Below are 13,564 nucleotides of genomic sequence, written 5' to 3'. Positions count from 1 at the left end.
CCGTGCAGTCAGCAAGAACATCCATTAGTTGATTGACTGCTGGCATTTCCTAGGGATATAATCACTTCAATTAATAAGAATAGTAGGAATAATGATGAGGAGGAGGGCATGAATAACAGGTAATTTTAGCGGATGAGAAACAAAGCCGCGGGAGGGAGACTGTTTGACCGTGTCGGCCAGCAGAGGGGAGAGGAGGGGATGTTGAGTGACCAGCAGGTAGGATATGATGGTTGAGAGGGAGAGGGAGCAATAACGGCTAAGAAGAGCAGGGAGAGGGCAGTGCTGATAGCCATGACATAAAGGGCTGGTGGGTGAGGGGAGGAGGGGCTCTGGAGGAGCAGATGACTTCAAGCTTCGAGATGAAGCCGACACTGAAGTGGTGACGGTAAGAGGAAGGTTTTAAGGCGGAACTTGAAACAGGGTGAGAGGGACTGACGTAGTGTCTGTCCGTCTGCTCCACGTCCCCCGCCCCAATCGCCCTACCATCGGTGGACGGACCTTCAGCCTCTCAGCCCCGAGGGTCTGGAACTCCATCCCCCATTGCCTTCGCCGCTTCCTCCCTTTCCTCCTTCAAGGTCGGTCTCAATACCTTCCTTTGACCGAGCCTTCAGCTCCCCTTTCGACTCTCTAACCATTCCTCGCTCCCTCCCTTCCCTCCCCTCACCCTGACCATCCCCCCCCCCCTCCGCGCTCCCTCCATTCCCTCCCCTCACCCTGACCATTTCCCCCTTCCTCGCTCCCTCCCTCCCCTCACCCTGACCATTTCCCCCCTGCTCGGGTCATGACCCAACTGTGCAGCGCCTTGGGACGTCCTCCTGACGTGAAAGGAGCTTTATAAATGGAATCTTGTTGTTATTGTTGTTGTTGTTGTCTGTCTGTCTGTCTATCTGTCTGTGTGGTTGTTTTTGTGTCTGCATATCGGTGTGTCTGTTTTTCTGGTGTCTGCCTCTCTGTCTGCTCTTTATCTGTGTGACAGCTGTCTGTCTGCTGACATCAGCTCCTCACTGTCTTCCTGTCTGTCCTTCTTTCTCTGTCAGTCTTTTTTGTCTCTCTCTCTGTCTTTCTATCTGTCAATCAGTCTTTCTGTTTGGTTCTCTGTCCATCTGATTCTGTTGCTGCCTGTCTGTCTGTCCGTCAGTGTGTCTGTCTGTTTGTCCGTCAGTGTGTCTTCCTGTTTGCCTGCCTATGTGTCTGTCTGTCTGTAGCTGGTGACTAGTCTCTGACATTGGCTCCTCACTGTGTGTTTGTCTGTGTGTGTGTTTGTGTCTGTCTGTAGCTGGTAACTCGAGGTTGACAGTGACACCTCACTGTGTCTGCCTGTTGGGCTGTCTATCTGTCTATCGCTGTCTATCTGTATCTGTCTGTCTGTTTGTTTGTGTATGTATGCGTCTGTCTGTAGCTGGTAACTGGGGGTTGACATTGGCTCCTCACTGTGTGTCTGTGATGGCACTGCCCTCCCTACACACACGCGCACACACTCACACACAGCCCTGGACAGTGTGCGTACTGCCCTCCCTATTCCATAATTGGCCACAGTGAGAAGTGAGAGAGTTTTCAATCAACAACTAAAGCCCAGGCTTCTTGACCTGCATCTGTCTCATTACTTCTGCACAAAGACAGGATACCACAGGCTGGGATAACTAACCATACGGCAAGTACAGAACTCACAGCCTCTTGTTCCTCTCTGCTGGTGAGAGTCACAGCAGCCATCCGCTATCTCATTAGCCAACTCTTTTAAAACCCTAGGATGTAGGCCATCAGGTCCAGGGGATTTATCAGTTTTAAGACGTGATAATTTACCAAAAACCATATCTTAACTAATATTAATTCCTCCAAGTTGCTCGCCAACATTTCTTGTTTTTTCTCTTCTATTCTTGGTAGGTTTTCAGTGTCTTCTAAGGTGAACACAGTAGCAAAGTACTTGTTTAATGACTCTGCCATGTCTTTGTCACCTATTGTAATTCCCCTCGTCTCTGCGTGCAGCAGACCCACATTTACTCTTGACAGCCTCTTCCTCTTTATATATTATAAAAAACTCTTGCAGTCTGTGTTCAAGTTTCACGCTAGTTTGCCCTCATATTCCATTTGCTCTCTCTTAATCCTTTGTTGATCGCAAATGTTCTCCCAATCCTCGGGAATACTACTCATTTTAGCTGTTTTATAGGCTTCTTCCTTTAACTTTATACCTTCCCTAACTGCTCCAGTTAGCCACAGTTGGTTCACCTTTCCCGTGTCATTCTTATTCCTCAAAGGAATACGTGCTTGCTGGGAATTTTGCACTATCTCCTTAAACGTCTGCCATTGCTGGTCTACTGTCAAATCCTTAAGTCTAATTTCCCAGTTTATTTTGGCTTAATCCTTTCTCATACCAGCAAAATTGTCTCTAATTAAATTTAAAACATTTGCTTCGGACTCTAACTGAATGCTAATTTCCATCGTATTATGATCACTTTGGCCTGGAGGATTCTTAATTTCCAGTTTGCTGATCAGCACTGCTTCATTGCACAAAACAAGGTCTAATATGGCCTGTTCCCTGGTTGGCTGCTCGGGATACTCATCTAGATAAATATCCCTAATACATTCTATAAACTCTTCCTCTATCGTACTTTTCCCAATTTGGTTGTTCCAATCTATGTGCAGATTAAAATCACCCACAATTAATGTTTTTCCTTCACTGCATGCTCTGCTAATTTCCTGATTTATACCTTGAGACATACTGTGACTGCTGTTTGGGGGTCTATAAACTACTCCCACTGGAGTTTTCTGCCTCTTGTTTTACGTACCTCTACCCATACTGACTCTAATTCCTGCTTTTCTGATTTAAAATCTTTCCTCTCTACTGTTTTTCTCCCATCCGTTATTAGCAGGGCCACCATCCCTCCTCGTTTACCACATTGCCTATCTTTTCTATACGCCACATACCCTGTAACCAGGTCTCGGTGATGGCTACTAGATCATACCCGTTTGTTTCTATTTGTGCATTTAACTCATCTATCTTGTTTTGAATGCTTCGCGCATTCAGATATATCACCTTTAATTTTAACTTCGGGCTATTAGTCCTATTCATCAGTGCCCGATCCATGGGCTTCCTTTCCGAGCTTGACACTCTTTGCCCTGTGAATCTGCTCTCCCACTTTCAACGGTCCTAATTTTCATTGTGACCTATTACATGTGATTGAATTTACTCACTTCCCTACCTGTCCTACCTACATCATTGGTCCCAAAGTGAATCATAACTATTGGATCCACTCCAACATGCTTCAACAATTTTCTCCAGCCCATAGGTGACGTCCTTCACCCTAGCGCCAGGAAGGCAACATAGTCTTCTTGTCTCCCTGTTACGGCTTCAGGAAAGTGCGTCAGTCTACCTGACTGTCTCATCCACAAATAATACTATATTCCTTCTGACTATTCCCAGTGTGGCATCCTGTATAGAGATTGGGGTACGCTTTCCCATCTTCCTCAAAGACTTCCATGTCCACAAAGGTTGCAAGTATTTCATACCTTTAGGATAAGGTTAAAGCCTGGGGTTCCTCTGCCCCTCTCTTTCGGGTCCCCTTACGCGCCTGTCTGACCGTCACCCAGTCCTGTCCGCGGCTGGCAACGGAATGTTCCCTGGAACTCGTGGGAGTGTCTGGCTCCAGGATGGAACTCTCCAGGAAGCGCTCCCCATCTCTAATGCTGCGCAGTGTCTCTACCTGACACTCCTGCTCATCCATTCTAAGCTGGATCTTCTTCAGTTGTACATATTTGCTGCAGGTGAAGTCGCCCGGACTCAGGTTGCCCTCCATCAACTCCCACATTCCTCACACATCACCTACCAGGTCATTCTCTCCTCTCACTCTATTCATCCCTGTATTATTGTCGTTTAGAAGATATACGTCCCCCTCTGCACCTAATTCCCACTCTCACCCAATTCCTTCGCACTCTAGCCTCGCCTCACTCCGGTTGAAGATCACTCTGGGCTCCCTGCTCGAGTAAGGATCTCGCAGCTATCCCTTGTTATACTCTCTGGATGCAACCAGTTTCTAGTTGGTCAGCATTAATGTAAAATTTTGTCCCGGATTATAGTCTCTAGAAATTTCTTCACGACTGTCGTAAAGTTGACTGGCCAGTTGTTACCCGGTTTATCCTTTTTCAAACAGGGGAGTAACATTTGCAACACTGCAGTCCCAGGAGGATTGGAAGATTGCGCTGTTTCCACTCTTAATTCCTTCGGTAACCGAGGATGCAGTCCCATCTGTTTCGGTGAGTCTTCTACCTTTAGAACCCATAACAATTCTAGTACCTCCTCTCAGTTTATTCTTACTTTATCCAATTTTCTACCCTCTCTGCTATACTGTGGCATGAAGGCAGATGCAACGTAGTCATTCAGTATATCAGCCATGCCCTCTGCCTGCACAAGAAGATTTCCTCGTTGGTACCGAATTCGACCCACTCTATCTTAGACTAAACTATTATTCACTATGTGCTTGTATAATATCTTAGGTTTCCCTTTTACTTTACCTGCTAAACTTTCCTCATATAGTCTCCGTTTCCCTCTTATTTCCTTTTTTTGTTCTCTCTCTCGTTGTAGGATCTCAGCCCTGTAATTCCCTATGTCATGGACCACTACTTATAGAAGGACTCCTTCCAGAAGTTTTGCAACCCATTCGCGATATCTTCCACCCTGGCACCAGGGAGGTAACATACCGTACGAAAGTCTCTTTTGTGGTTACAGGAACGCCTCTCTGATGCTACACCCTGACTCCCTTCCCCCTTCATAATTCGTTTAAACCTTCCTCACAGCACTGGTTAACCTGACTAAGAGGACATTGGTCCCATCCCTCTTCAGGTGTTACCCATTGACGTTAAACAGATCCCATTTAACCCAGAACGGATCCCAATGATCCAGGAACCTGAAGCACTGCTTGCGTCACCATTTCTCCAGTCATGGATTTGTGTGTCTGATCCTACTATTTTGATACTCACTTGCATGAGACATTGGGAGTAATCCATAGAACACCACTTTTGATGTTCTGCCCTTTAGCTTATTCCAGAGCTTCTGATACTCTCCATGTAGGATCTCAAAACTTCTTTCCCTACGTCATGGATCCCAACATGGACCACGATTTCTGGATATACCCCTTCACCTTGTACAATTTTTGCTCCCATTCCGTGTTGTCTTTAACCCTGGCACCAGGGAGGCAACACACCATGCGAGAGTCACGTCTTTGGTTGCAGAAGCGCCTGACTCCTCCTTTTACCATTGTGCCCGCAATGACAGTTGCACTGATACACTTTCTTGTGTGCCACTGTGCATTCATTTGCATTTCACTCCCCTCCCGAGAGGTTTCATCACACTCACCTCTATTCAGGACAGAGAACCGGTTTGCGACTGCTGCACTCTCACGGGATTTCTGCACTGCCCGTCCCCTCGTCGTACCACGCCGGGTGGTCACTCTCGTCTAAGTTCTGAAATGTTCCATCCATCAGCCTCCCGTATGCTATGTAGTGACTCCAGCCTCTCCTCAAGCTTAGAAATTCTGAGCTCAAGCTCGAGCAGCCGGAGTAACTTCCGACACATCAGTCTGTCCAGGGCAGAGAGTCAAGAGGGGAGCTGAACAAAACATCCTGGAGTTACCACATGGCACATATTGTGCATGCAAACGATCTCAGCTGCCCTGTTACATTTCCAGACATGTTTTATAATATTTTAATGAAATTATTATACAGTATAAAATTATGCATCCCAGGATAATTATTTGAGGAGGACAAGTTTGTAGGCCTACGGGGAGAGAGCTGGTGAGAGGGATTGAATTGGATAGCACTTTTCAAAGAACTGGCACAGACACGATGGACTGAATGGCCTCCTTTTGTGTTGTAAAATTCTATGATTCTATGATTGATTCCCCGTGCACCGAATTCCCACTTTCACCAAATTGCTGAGCAGAATTCATACTCTGTTCCAGCTAACTCTCCGTTTCGACTGGTCAGTAAATTTCTTAATCGCCAACATCTGCGCTATGAATAATTGATATTTCGTTTGTTTGCTTGCTTGCATATCAGGTTGGCTGTGCCTCAAGAAAGATTTCCCACTCTTCTGCTGAATGAAAGTGTTTCCTCTTGCTCTCCAGTATCTCTTTTGCTGAAGAATTGCAACTCTTACCAAATTCCTTCACAGAATTCTCACTCTGCTCCACCTTGCTTTGTTTCCTCCCCACCCGGCTGGACTCCCTGCTCAAATGATGCTCTTATTTAGGTCATATTTCATCAATGATATGTGATCTCCGAACAAAATATGCCCATGACAATCCACCTTGGAAGAACTCCAGGACCAGATTGAAAGTTCAGTTGCTTCAGTTGTGGAGTCCTGTAGCTCAGTGGTTAGAGCTCTTGCTTTGCAAGCGAGAGATCTGAGTTCAATTCCAGGCAGGGCGAAACCTTGGGCAAGTTTCCTTACTCCACACAGAGCCTAATAATAATCCCTCCAAAACAAAACAATAATAAATTGGTCATTTTCAATCTACGACTGTTTGTGGGACATTGCTGTGCGCAATTGGCTGCCGCGTTCGCCCACAAATATACAGTCAATTCACTTTACAGTCTATTCTGTGAAGCGCTTTGGGACGTCCTCCCGACGTGAAAAGCGCTATATCAAATGCAAGGATTATTATTATTATTATTATTATTATTGAGTTCTTGGCGGACGGACAGATAAACAGACAGAATCACAGAAAATTCCTTTTTATTGGTATAGCACGATTGAGCTTGTCTCAACAACAACAACACGATTACATTTGTATAGCGCCTTTCACGTCTGGAGGATGTCCCAAGGCGCTGGACAGAGTACAGCATTTCAGACTGTCTCAGTGATCTTTTGACACCCTGTGGCCGAACCATTGTACTACTTTAACAATATTCCTAGCGTTTGACAAAGAGCCTCATCACGCCGTCAATTCGTCTCAAATCGCTTCCTAGGATACACTGTAGTGTATCCTAGGAAGCGATTTGAGACGACTCTGTGTGTTGTGGCAGATACTCGACAGCCAATTGATCTCATCGCTCGTCCCACGATCTCTCCATATAGCCCTGCAAACTTGGCCTCCGAAAGTAATTATCTGTTTCTCTTTTAAAAATTGTTATTCGTCTTCCACCACTCTTTCAGGCAATTAATTCCAGATGCGAACAATAGCTCTGCGAAAACAAATCTTCTCACCTCCACTCTGTTTCTTTCAACAACTATTTTAAATCGGTTTCCTCGGATTACCCACCCACCTGCCCGCCAGTGGAAATAGGTTTACCTTGTTAACCCTATCGGATCTCCTAATAATTTTGAAAAAAAATACCCCTAACCTTCTCTTCTCCAAGGAGAATAATGATAGCTTCTCTACCCTTTGGTGATAACCGATGTCCCTCATTACTGACCATCCTGGTAAATCCCCTTTGCACCCTCTCTAATTCCTTCACGTCCTTCCAACTTAATGGTTTCCAGAACCGAACACAGTCGCTAGCTGAATTCTAACCAGTGATAGAGGATTCAGTTCAAGATATTGCTCCTCTGCCTTAAAGCCATATATGGCCGAACTCACTACCTCCGCGAACTTCTAAATTCTTACCTACCCTCCCGCTCCCTCTGCTCAGCGGGCTCTGCTCTTCTTCATGTTTTCCGCCTCGACAACCCCACCATTTGAATGCATGCCATCTGCCACTCTGCCTCCATCTTCTGGAGCTCCATCCCGCAGTCCCTCCGCCTCAACCCTCCCTTGTCTTTTTTAAAACCCGACTCAATACCATTCTCCTTAACTGTGCCTTCGGTCCCGCATTTTCTCCACCCCCTGCTCTCCACTCTTCCTGATCCCGACGCCCAGCTCGGGTCCAAAACACTGTGATTATTCTGCATCTTCGAACGTCCACCCAACGTGAAAAGGCGTTGTAGCAATGTAATATTGTTTTTGTGTTGCAAATAGTTGGTGTGAGAGCGGCAGAGTGGGACATGTTGGGGTAAGAGTGGCGGGCGAGGGACTGTTGGGTAGCTCTGTCAAAGAATTGGAACAGACACGATGAGCCAAAACGCCTCATTTTGTGATGTGATTGTCTATTACTCTGTGAAAGAGCCATCAAAGGAGTGACTCATTTTTATTTCAAGGGTTTGTTGGCCAGTACAACAACAACAACAACAAGAAGATTCCATTTATAGAGCGTCTTTCACGTCGGTATGACGTCCCAAGGCGCTGTACAGTTAGGGCAGGACCCGAGCAGGGGGAAAATTGTCAGGGTGAGGTGACAGGAGGGAAGGGAGGGAGCGAGGAGGGGGCAGAGAGTCGAGAGGGGAACTGAAGGCACGGTCAAAGAGAAAGGTCTTGAGACCGGCGTTGAAGGAGGAACTGGAGGAGGCACTTGGGGATAGAGTTCCAGAGCCTAGGGACTGAGAGGCTGAAGGCGCGGCTACCGATGGTAGGGCGGTTGGGGTGGGGGATGTGGAGCAGACCGGGGCCAGAGGAACGGAGGGTACGGGCAGGTAGGTAGGGGGATAGCAGGTCGGAGAGGTAGGAGGGAGCGAGGCCGTGAATGGCCTTGTAGGTGAGGATGAGGATCTTGAATTCGATCCTCTGGGGGATGGGGAGCCAGTGGAGGGGAGCGAGGGTGGGAGTGATGTGGTCGCGGTGTCTGGTGCGGAACAGTACACGGGCTGTAGATTTCTGAATGACCTGCAGTGTGGAGGGAGGTGCCGCGAAGGCCGCGAGTAGAGAGTTCCCATAGTCCAGACATGAGGTGATAAAAACGTGGACCAGAGTTTCAGCAGCGTGAGGGGTGAGGTAGTGCCGTAGTCTGGCGATATTCCGGAGATGATGGAAGGCGGTGCCAGTTGTGGCGCGGATATGAATGAGAAAGGACAGATCAGGGTCGAACAGAACCCTGAGGTTCCTGACCGCTTTGAGAGGTGGAGAGTGCAGCCTTGGATCCTGATGCTGTCAGCGCCTAAGGTGCGGAGGCGCTGACTCGAGCCAATCAGGAGGGCCTCAATTTTACGAACGTTGAGCTGAAGAAAGTTATCGCTCGTCCAGAACTCCATGTCGGACAGACAGCTGTCAGGACATCGGTGGTCGTGGTGTTGAGGGTTGAGGAGGAAAGGTAGAGTGCGCACGCGGGGACCGGGAGCGAGCGGTCAGATGGATGACATTATCCCATAGGCTGGGGCTGGGGCAGCCAAGCCAACAGGTCCAACCCCTCCCGCCGCTCCCCGTGCGGCTGCACTCCCTCCCGCCGGTCCCCGTGCGGCTGAACTCCCTCCCGCCGCTCCCCGTGCGGCTGCACTCCCTCCCGCCGCTCCCCGTGCGGCTGCACTCCCTCCCGCCGCTCCCGTGCGGCTGCACTCCCTCCCGCCGCTCCCCGTGCGGCTGCACTCCCTCCCGCCGCTCCCCGTGCGGCTGCACTCCCTCCCGCCGCTTCCCGTGTGGCTGCACTCCCTCCCGCCGCTCCCCGTGCGGCTGCACTCCCTCCCGACGCTCCCCGTGCGGCTGCACTCCCTCCCGCCGCTCCCCGTGCGGCTGCACTCCCTCCCGCCGCTCCGGGTGCGGCTGCACTCCCTCCCGCCGCTCCTCGTGCGGCTACACTCCCTCCCGCCGCTCCCCGTGTGGCTGCACTACCTCCCGCCGCTCCCCGTGTGGCTGCACTCCCTCCCGCCGCTCCCCGTGGGGCTGTACTCCCTCCCGCCGCTCCCCGTGTGGCTGCACTCCCTCGCGCCGCTCCCCGTGAGGCTGCACTCCCTCCCGCCGCTCCCGGTGCGGCTGCACTCCCTCCCGCCGCTCCCCGTGCGGCTGCACACCCTCCCGCCGCTCCGCGTGCGGCCGCACTCCCTCCCGCCGCTTCCCGTGTGGCTGCACTCCCCGCCGCAGCTCCCCGTGTGGCTGCACACCCTCCCGCCGCTCCCCGTCCGGCTGCACTCCCTCCTGCCGCTTCCCGTGAGACTGCACTCCCTCCCGCCGCTCCCCGTGCGGCTGCACTCCCTCTCGCCGCTCCCAGTGGGGCTGCACTCCCTCCCGCCGCTCCCGGTGCGGCTGCACTCCCTCCCGCCGCTCCCGGTGCGGCTGCACACCCTCACGCCGTTCCGCGTGCGGCCGCACTCCCTCCCGCCGCTCCCCGTGTGGCTGCACTCCCCGCCGCCGCTCCCCGTGTGGCTGCACTCCCTCCCGCCGCTCCCCGTGTGGCTGCACTCCCTCCCGCCGCTCCCCGTGCGGCTGCACTCCCTCCCACCGCTCCCCGTGTGGCTGCACTCCCTCCAGCCGCTCTCCGTGCGGCTGCACTCCCTCCCGCCGCTCCCCGTGTGGCTGCACACCCTCCCGCCGCTCCCCGTGTGGCTGCACTCCCTCCCGCCGCTCCCCGTGTGGCTGTACTCCCTCCCGCCGCTCCCCGTGTGGCTGCACTCCCTCCCGCCGCGACCTTATATACCTGTGTAGGTTGGCCCCGGTTCCTCCCCGCGCTGTACTGCCGCCGCTCCCCTTGTGATACCGTCTGAGTGAGGGAGACGGTGGCGCCCATGTTAGTAAAGGAAGGCAGTGTGCCTGTAGGGTGTGTAAAGCACTCGCTTTGCAAGCGAGAGACCTGAGTTCAATTCCAGGCAGAGGGCGAAACCTTGGGCAAGTTTCCTTACTCCACACAGAGCCCTAATAATAATCCCTCCAAAAAAACAAAAAACAAAAATAAATTGGTCATTTTCCATCTACGGCTGTTTGTCGGACATTGCTGTGCGCAATTGACTGCCGCGTTCGCCCACAAATATACTGTCATTTCACTGTCCAGTGTGTTCTTGGAAGCGCTTTGGGACGTCCTCCCGACGTGAAAAGCGCTAAATCAAATGCAGAGATTATTATTATTATTATCATTATTAAGGTGTGTTTTACCTGCTGAGCCCTCGGGGTGCGGGGGTGGAGGGGGAGCAGCTCAGCTCAACATCACCCGGATCTTAGCATCTTTCTCCATCTTCAAAATGGAATCATCAGATCACTTTCCGGGGGTAATAATCTCTTCGGAATAATAATAATAATAATAATTTGGTCACTTCAACCCCCGGCTGTTTGTGGGGGCGTCGCTGGGCGCCATCGGCTGCCACGTTTTGCTCAGAAAACGCAAAAACAACAACAAACATTTTCTACTGCGCCTGAGTTTCACATCAGGAAGACGTCCCAAGGCACTGCACAGTCAGGGATTTGGCCCCGAGGGATGGAGACAAATAGAGAGAGACTGAAAGAGACAGACTGAGAGAGAGAGAGAGAGAGAGAGAGACCGATAGTCGGGAATTTGGACCCGAGCTGGGCGTTGTGATCACGAAGGAGTGGAGGGTTGAGAGGTGGGGGTAGGAGGGTGACCAAAAGCTCCGTCGGTCGAAGAGGAGTGTCTTGAGATGTACCTTGAAGGAGGTGAGGAGGGGACGATTGAGGCGGAGGCACTGTAGGACGGAGCTGCAGGACAAACCGCCATTGATGGGGCGGGCGAGGCGGGGCACGTGAAGCAGGCAGGAGCCTGCTGAGCGGAGGGAGTGTACAGGTTGGTAGGGGGTTAAGTCACAGAGGTGGGGGGGGTGGGGGGGGGGGGGGCAAGCCATGGAGGGCTTTGCAGGTGAGGACCAGGATATTGAACTGTATCCTCTGTGTAATGGGAAGCCGGTGGAGTTGGTGATGGAGTTGTGGTCAGTGTGCGCGAGTGGGAAATATTGGTAGGTAAGAGCTGTGTGAGTGGGACTGGTTGGGTTGAGAGCAGGGGAGTGGAAATATTTGGGGTAACAGCAGGGGGACTACTTGGGGTAAGAATGGGAAAGTGGGATTAGTTGGGGTAAGAGTGGGGGAGTGAGACTAGTTGTGGTAAGAGCGGGCAAGTGGAACTAGTGTGTAGCTCTGGGAAAGAGCTGGCACAGACCCGAAAAGCCAAATTGACTCCTCGTGTGCTGTACGATGCTATGATTCTATGAAAGAGCCATAAAATGAGCGACTTATTCTTATTTGGAGTAACTGTCGGCCAGGACCCCGGTGAAACAGCACCGCACCTCGATCCAAGGTTGTTTTGCGCAATGGCTCAATGCAAAATGTTTATTTTGATGAGTTCCCGGCACCTCTCTCCACACTACAGCTCATCCAGAACTCTGCAGCTCATGTACTGTCCCGCACCAGGCTTCGCGACCACATCACTCCTACTCCCGCTCGCCTCCACTGGCTCCCCATCGCCCAGAGGATCCAATTCAAGATACTCATCCTCACCTACAAGGCCATTCACGGCCTCGCTCCCTCCTACCTCTCCGACCTAGTGTCCCCCTACTTACCTACCCGCCGTTCCTCTGGCTCCGGTCTGCTCCACATCCCCCGCATCAACCGCCCTATCATCGGTGGCCTTCAGCCTCTCAGCCCCGAGGCTCTGGAACTCCATCCCCCAGTGCCTTCGCCGCTTCCGCCCTTTCCTCCTTCAGTCTCAAGACCTTTCTCTTTGACTGTGCCTTCAGCTCCCCTCTCGACTCTCTACACCCTCCTCGGCCCCTCCTTTCCTTCCCTCCCTCTCTCCCTGACCATTTCCCGCCTCCTCGGCCCCTCCTTTCTCCCTCTCACCCTGACCATTTGCCCCCTCCTCGCCCCTGGCCTTGCCTCCCCTCACCCTGACCATTTCCCCCTTCCTCGCTCCCTCCCTTCCCTCCCCTCACACTGACCATCTCCCCCCAATGCACGGGTCCTGACCAAACTGAACATCGCCTTGGGACGTCCTCCTGACGTGAAAGGTGCTCTATAAATGGAATCTTGTTGCTTGTTGTTGCTCTAACACACACACACACACACACACTGGCTGCTCTCACACACATACGACTGCTCTCTCACACACACTGACTGCTCTCCCACACACACACACAAACTGACTGCTCTCCCACACACACACATACTGACTGCTCTCACACACACTGACTGCTCTCTCACACACATACACTGTCTGCTCTCTCACACACACACACTGACTGCTCTCTCACACACATACACACTCACTGTTCTCATTCTCTCTCACGCACAATAACTATTCTCTCTGACACACACGCGCACACTTTGACAGCTCACTGCCACTCCCGCAAACCCACTGACTTTTCCCTCTCCTTCTCACACAGACACACGGTCTGCAAACTCTCTTTCTGACATACACGAACACTCGGACTGATCTCTCTCTCAGGATCTCACACACAAACAGTGACGGCTGAGGCACAGAGAGAGACAGAGACAGAGAGAGAGATGGAGACTAAGAGAGACAACGAAAGAGAGAGCCTGAAATAGGGAGACGGAAATATATAAACTGAGAGAGACTGACACACAGAGAGAGAGAGAGAGAGAGAGAATCTGAGAGAAAATGCATCAGTTGTGTTCGCTTACAGCAGTTTAGCAGTGACTGAGGGTCGGGGCTCTCCAGCCGCCCGCACGGCTGTAGGCGGTGTGTGTCAATAACGGTCCCCAGAGGAGAGATGGAAGAGGAATCAGGGTGAACATCTTTAATAATCAGTCAATTCAGTGCACAGAATATATTCCATATTACACAGACAGTGTGGACAGTCACTGCCTCA

The sequence above is a fragment of the Callorhinchus milii genome, unplaced genomic scaffold, assembly GCF_018977255.1.
Source record: "Callorhinchus milii isolate IMCB2004 unplaced genomic scaffold, IMCB_Cmil_1.0 Scaffold208, whole genome shotgun sequence".
NCBI classification, from domain to species: Eukaryota; Metazoa; Chordata; class Chondrichthyes; order Chimaeriformes; family Callorhinchidae; genus Callorhinchus; species Callorhinchus milii.
The sequence above is the reverse complement of the archived record's forward strand: the minus strand, read 5'-3'. Positions refer to the sequence as shown.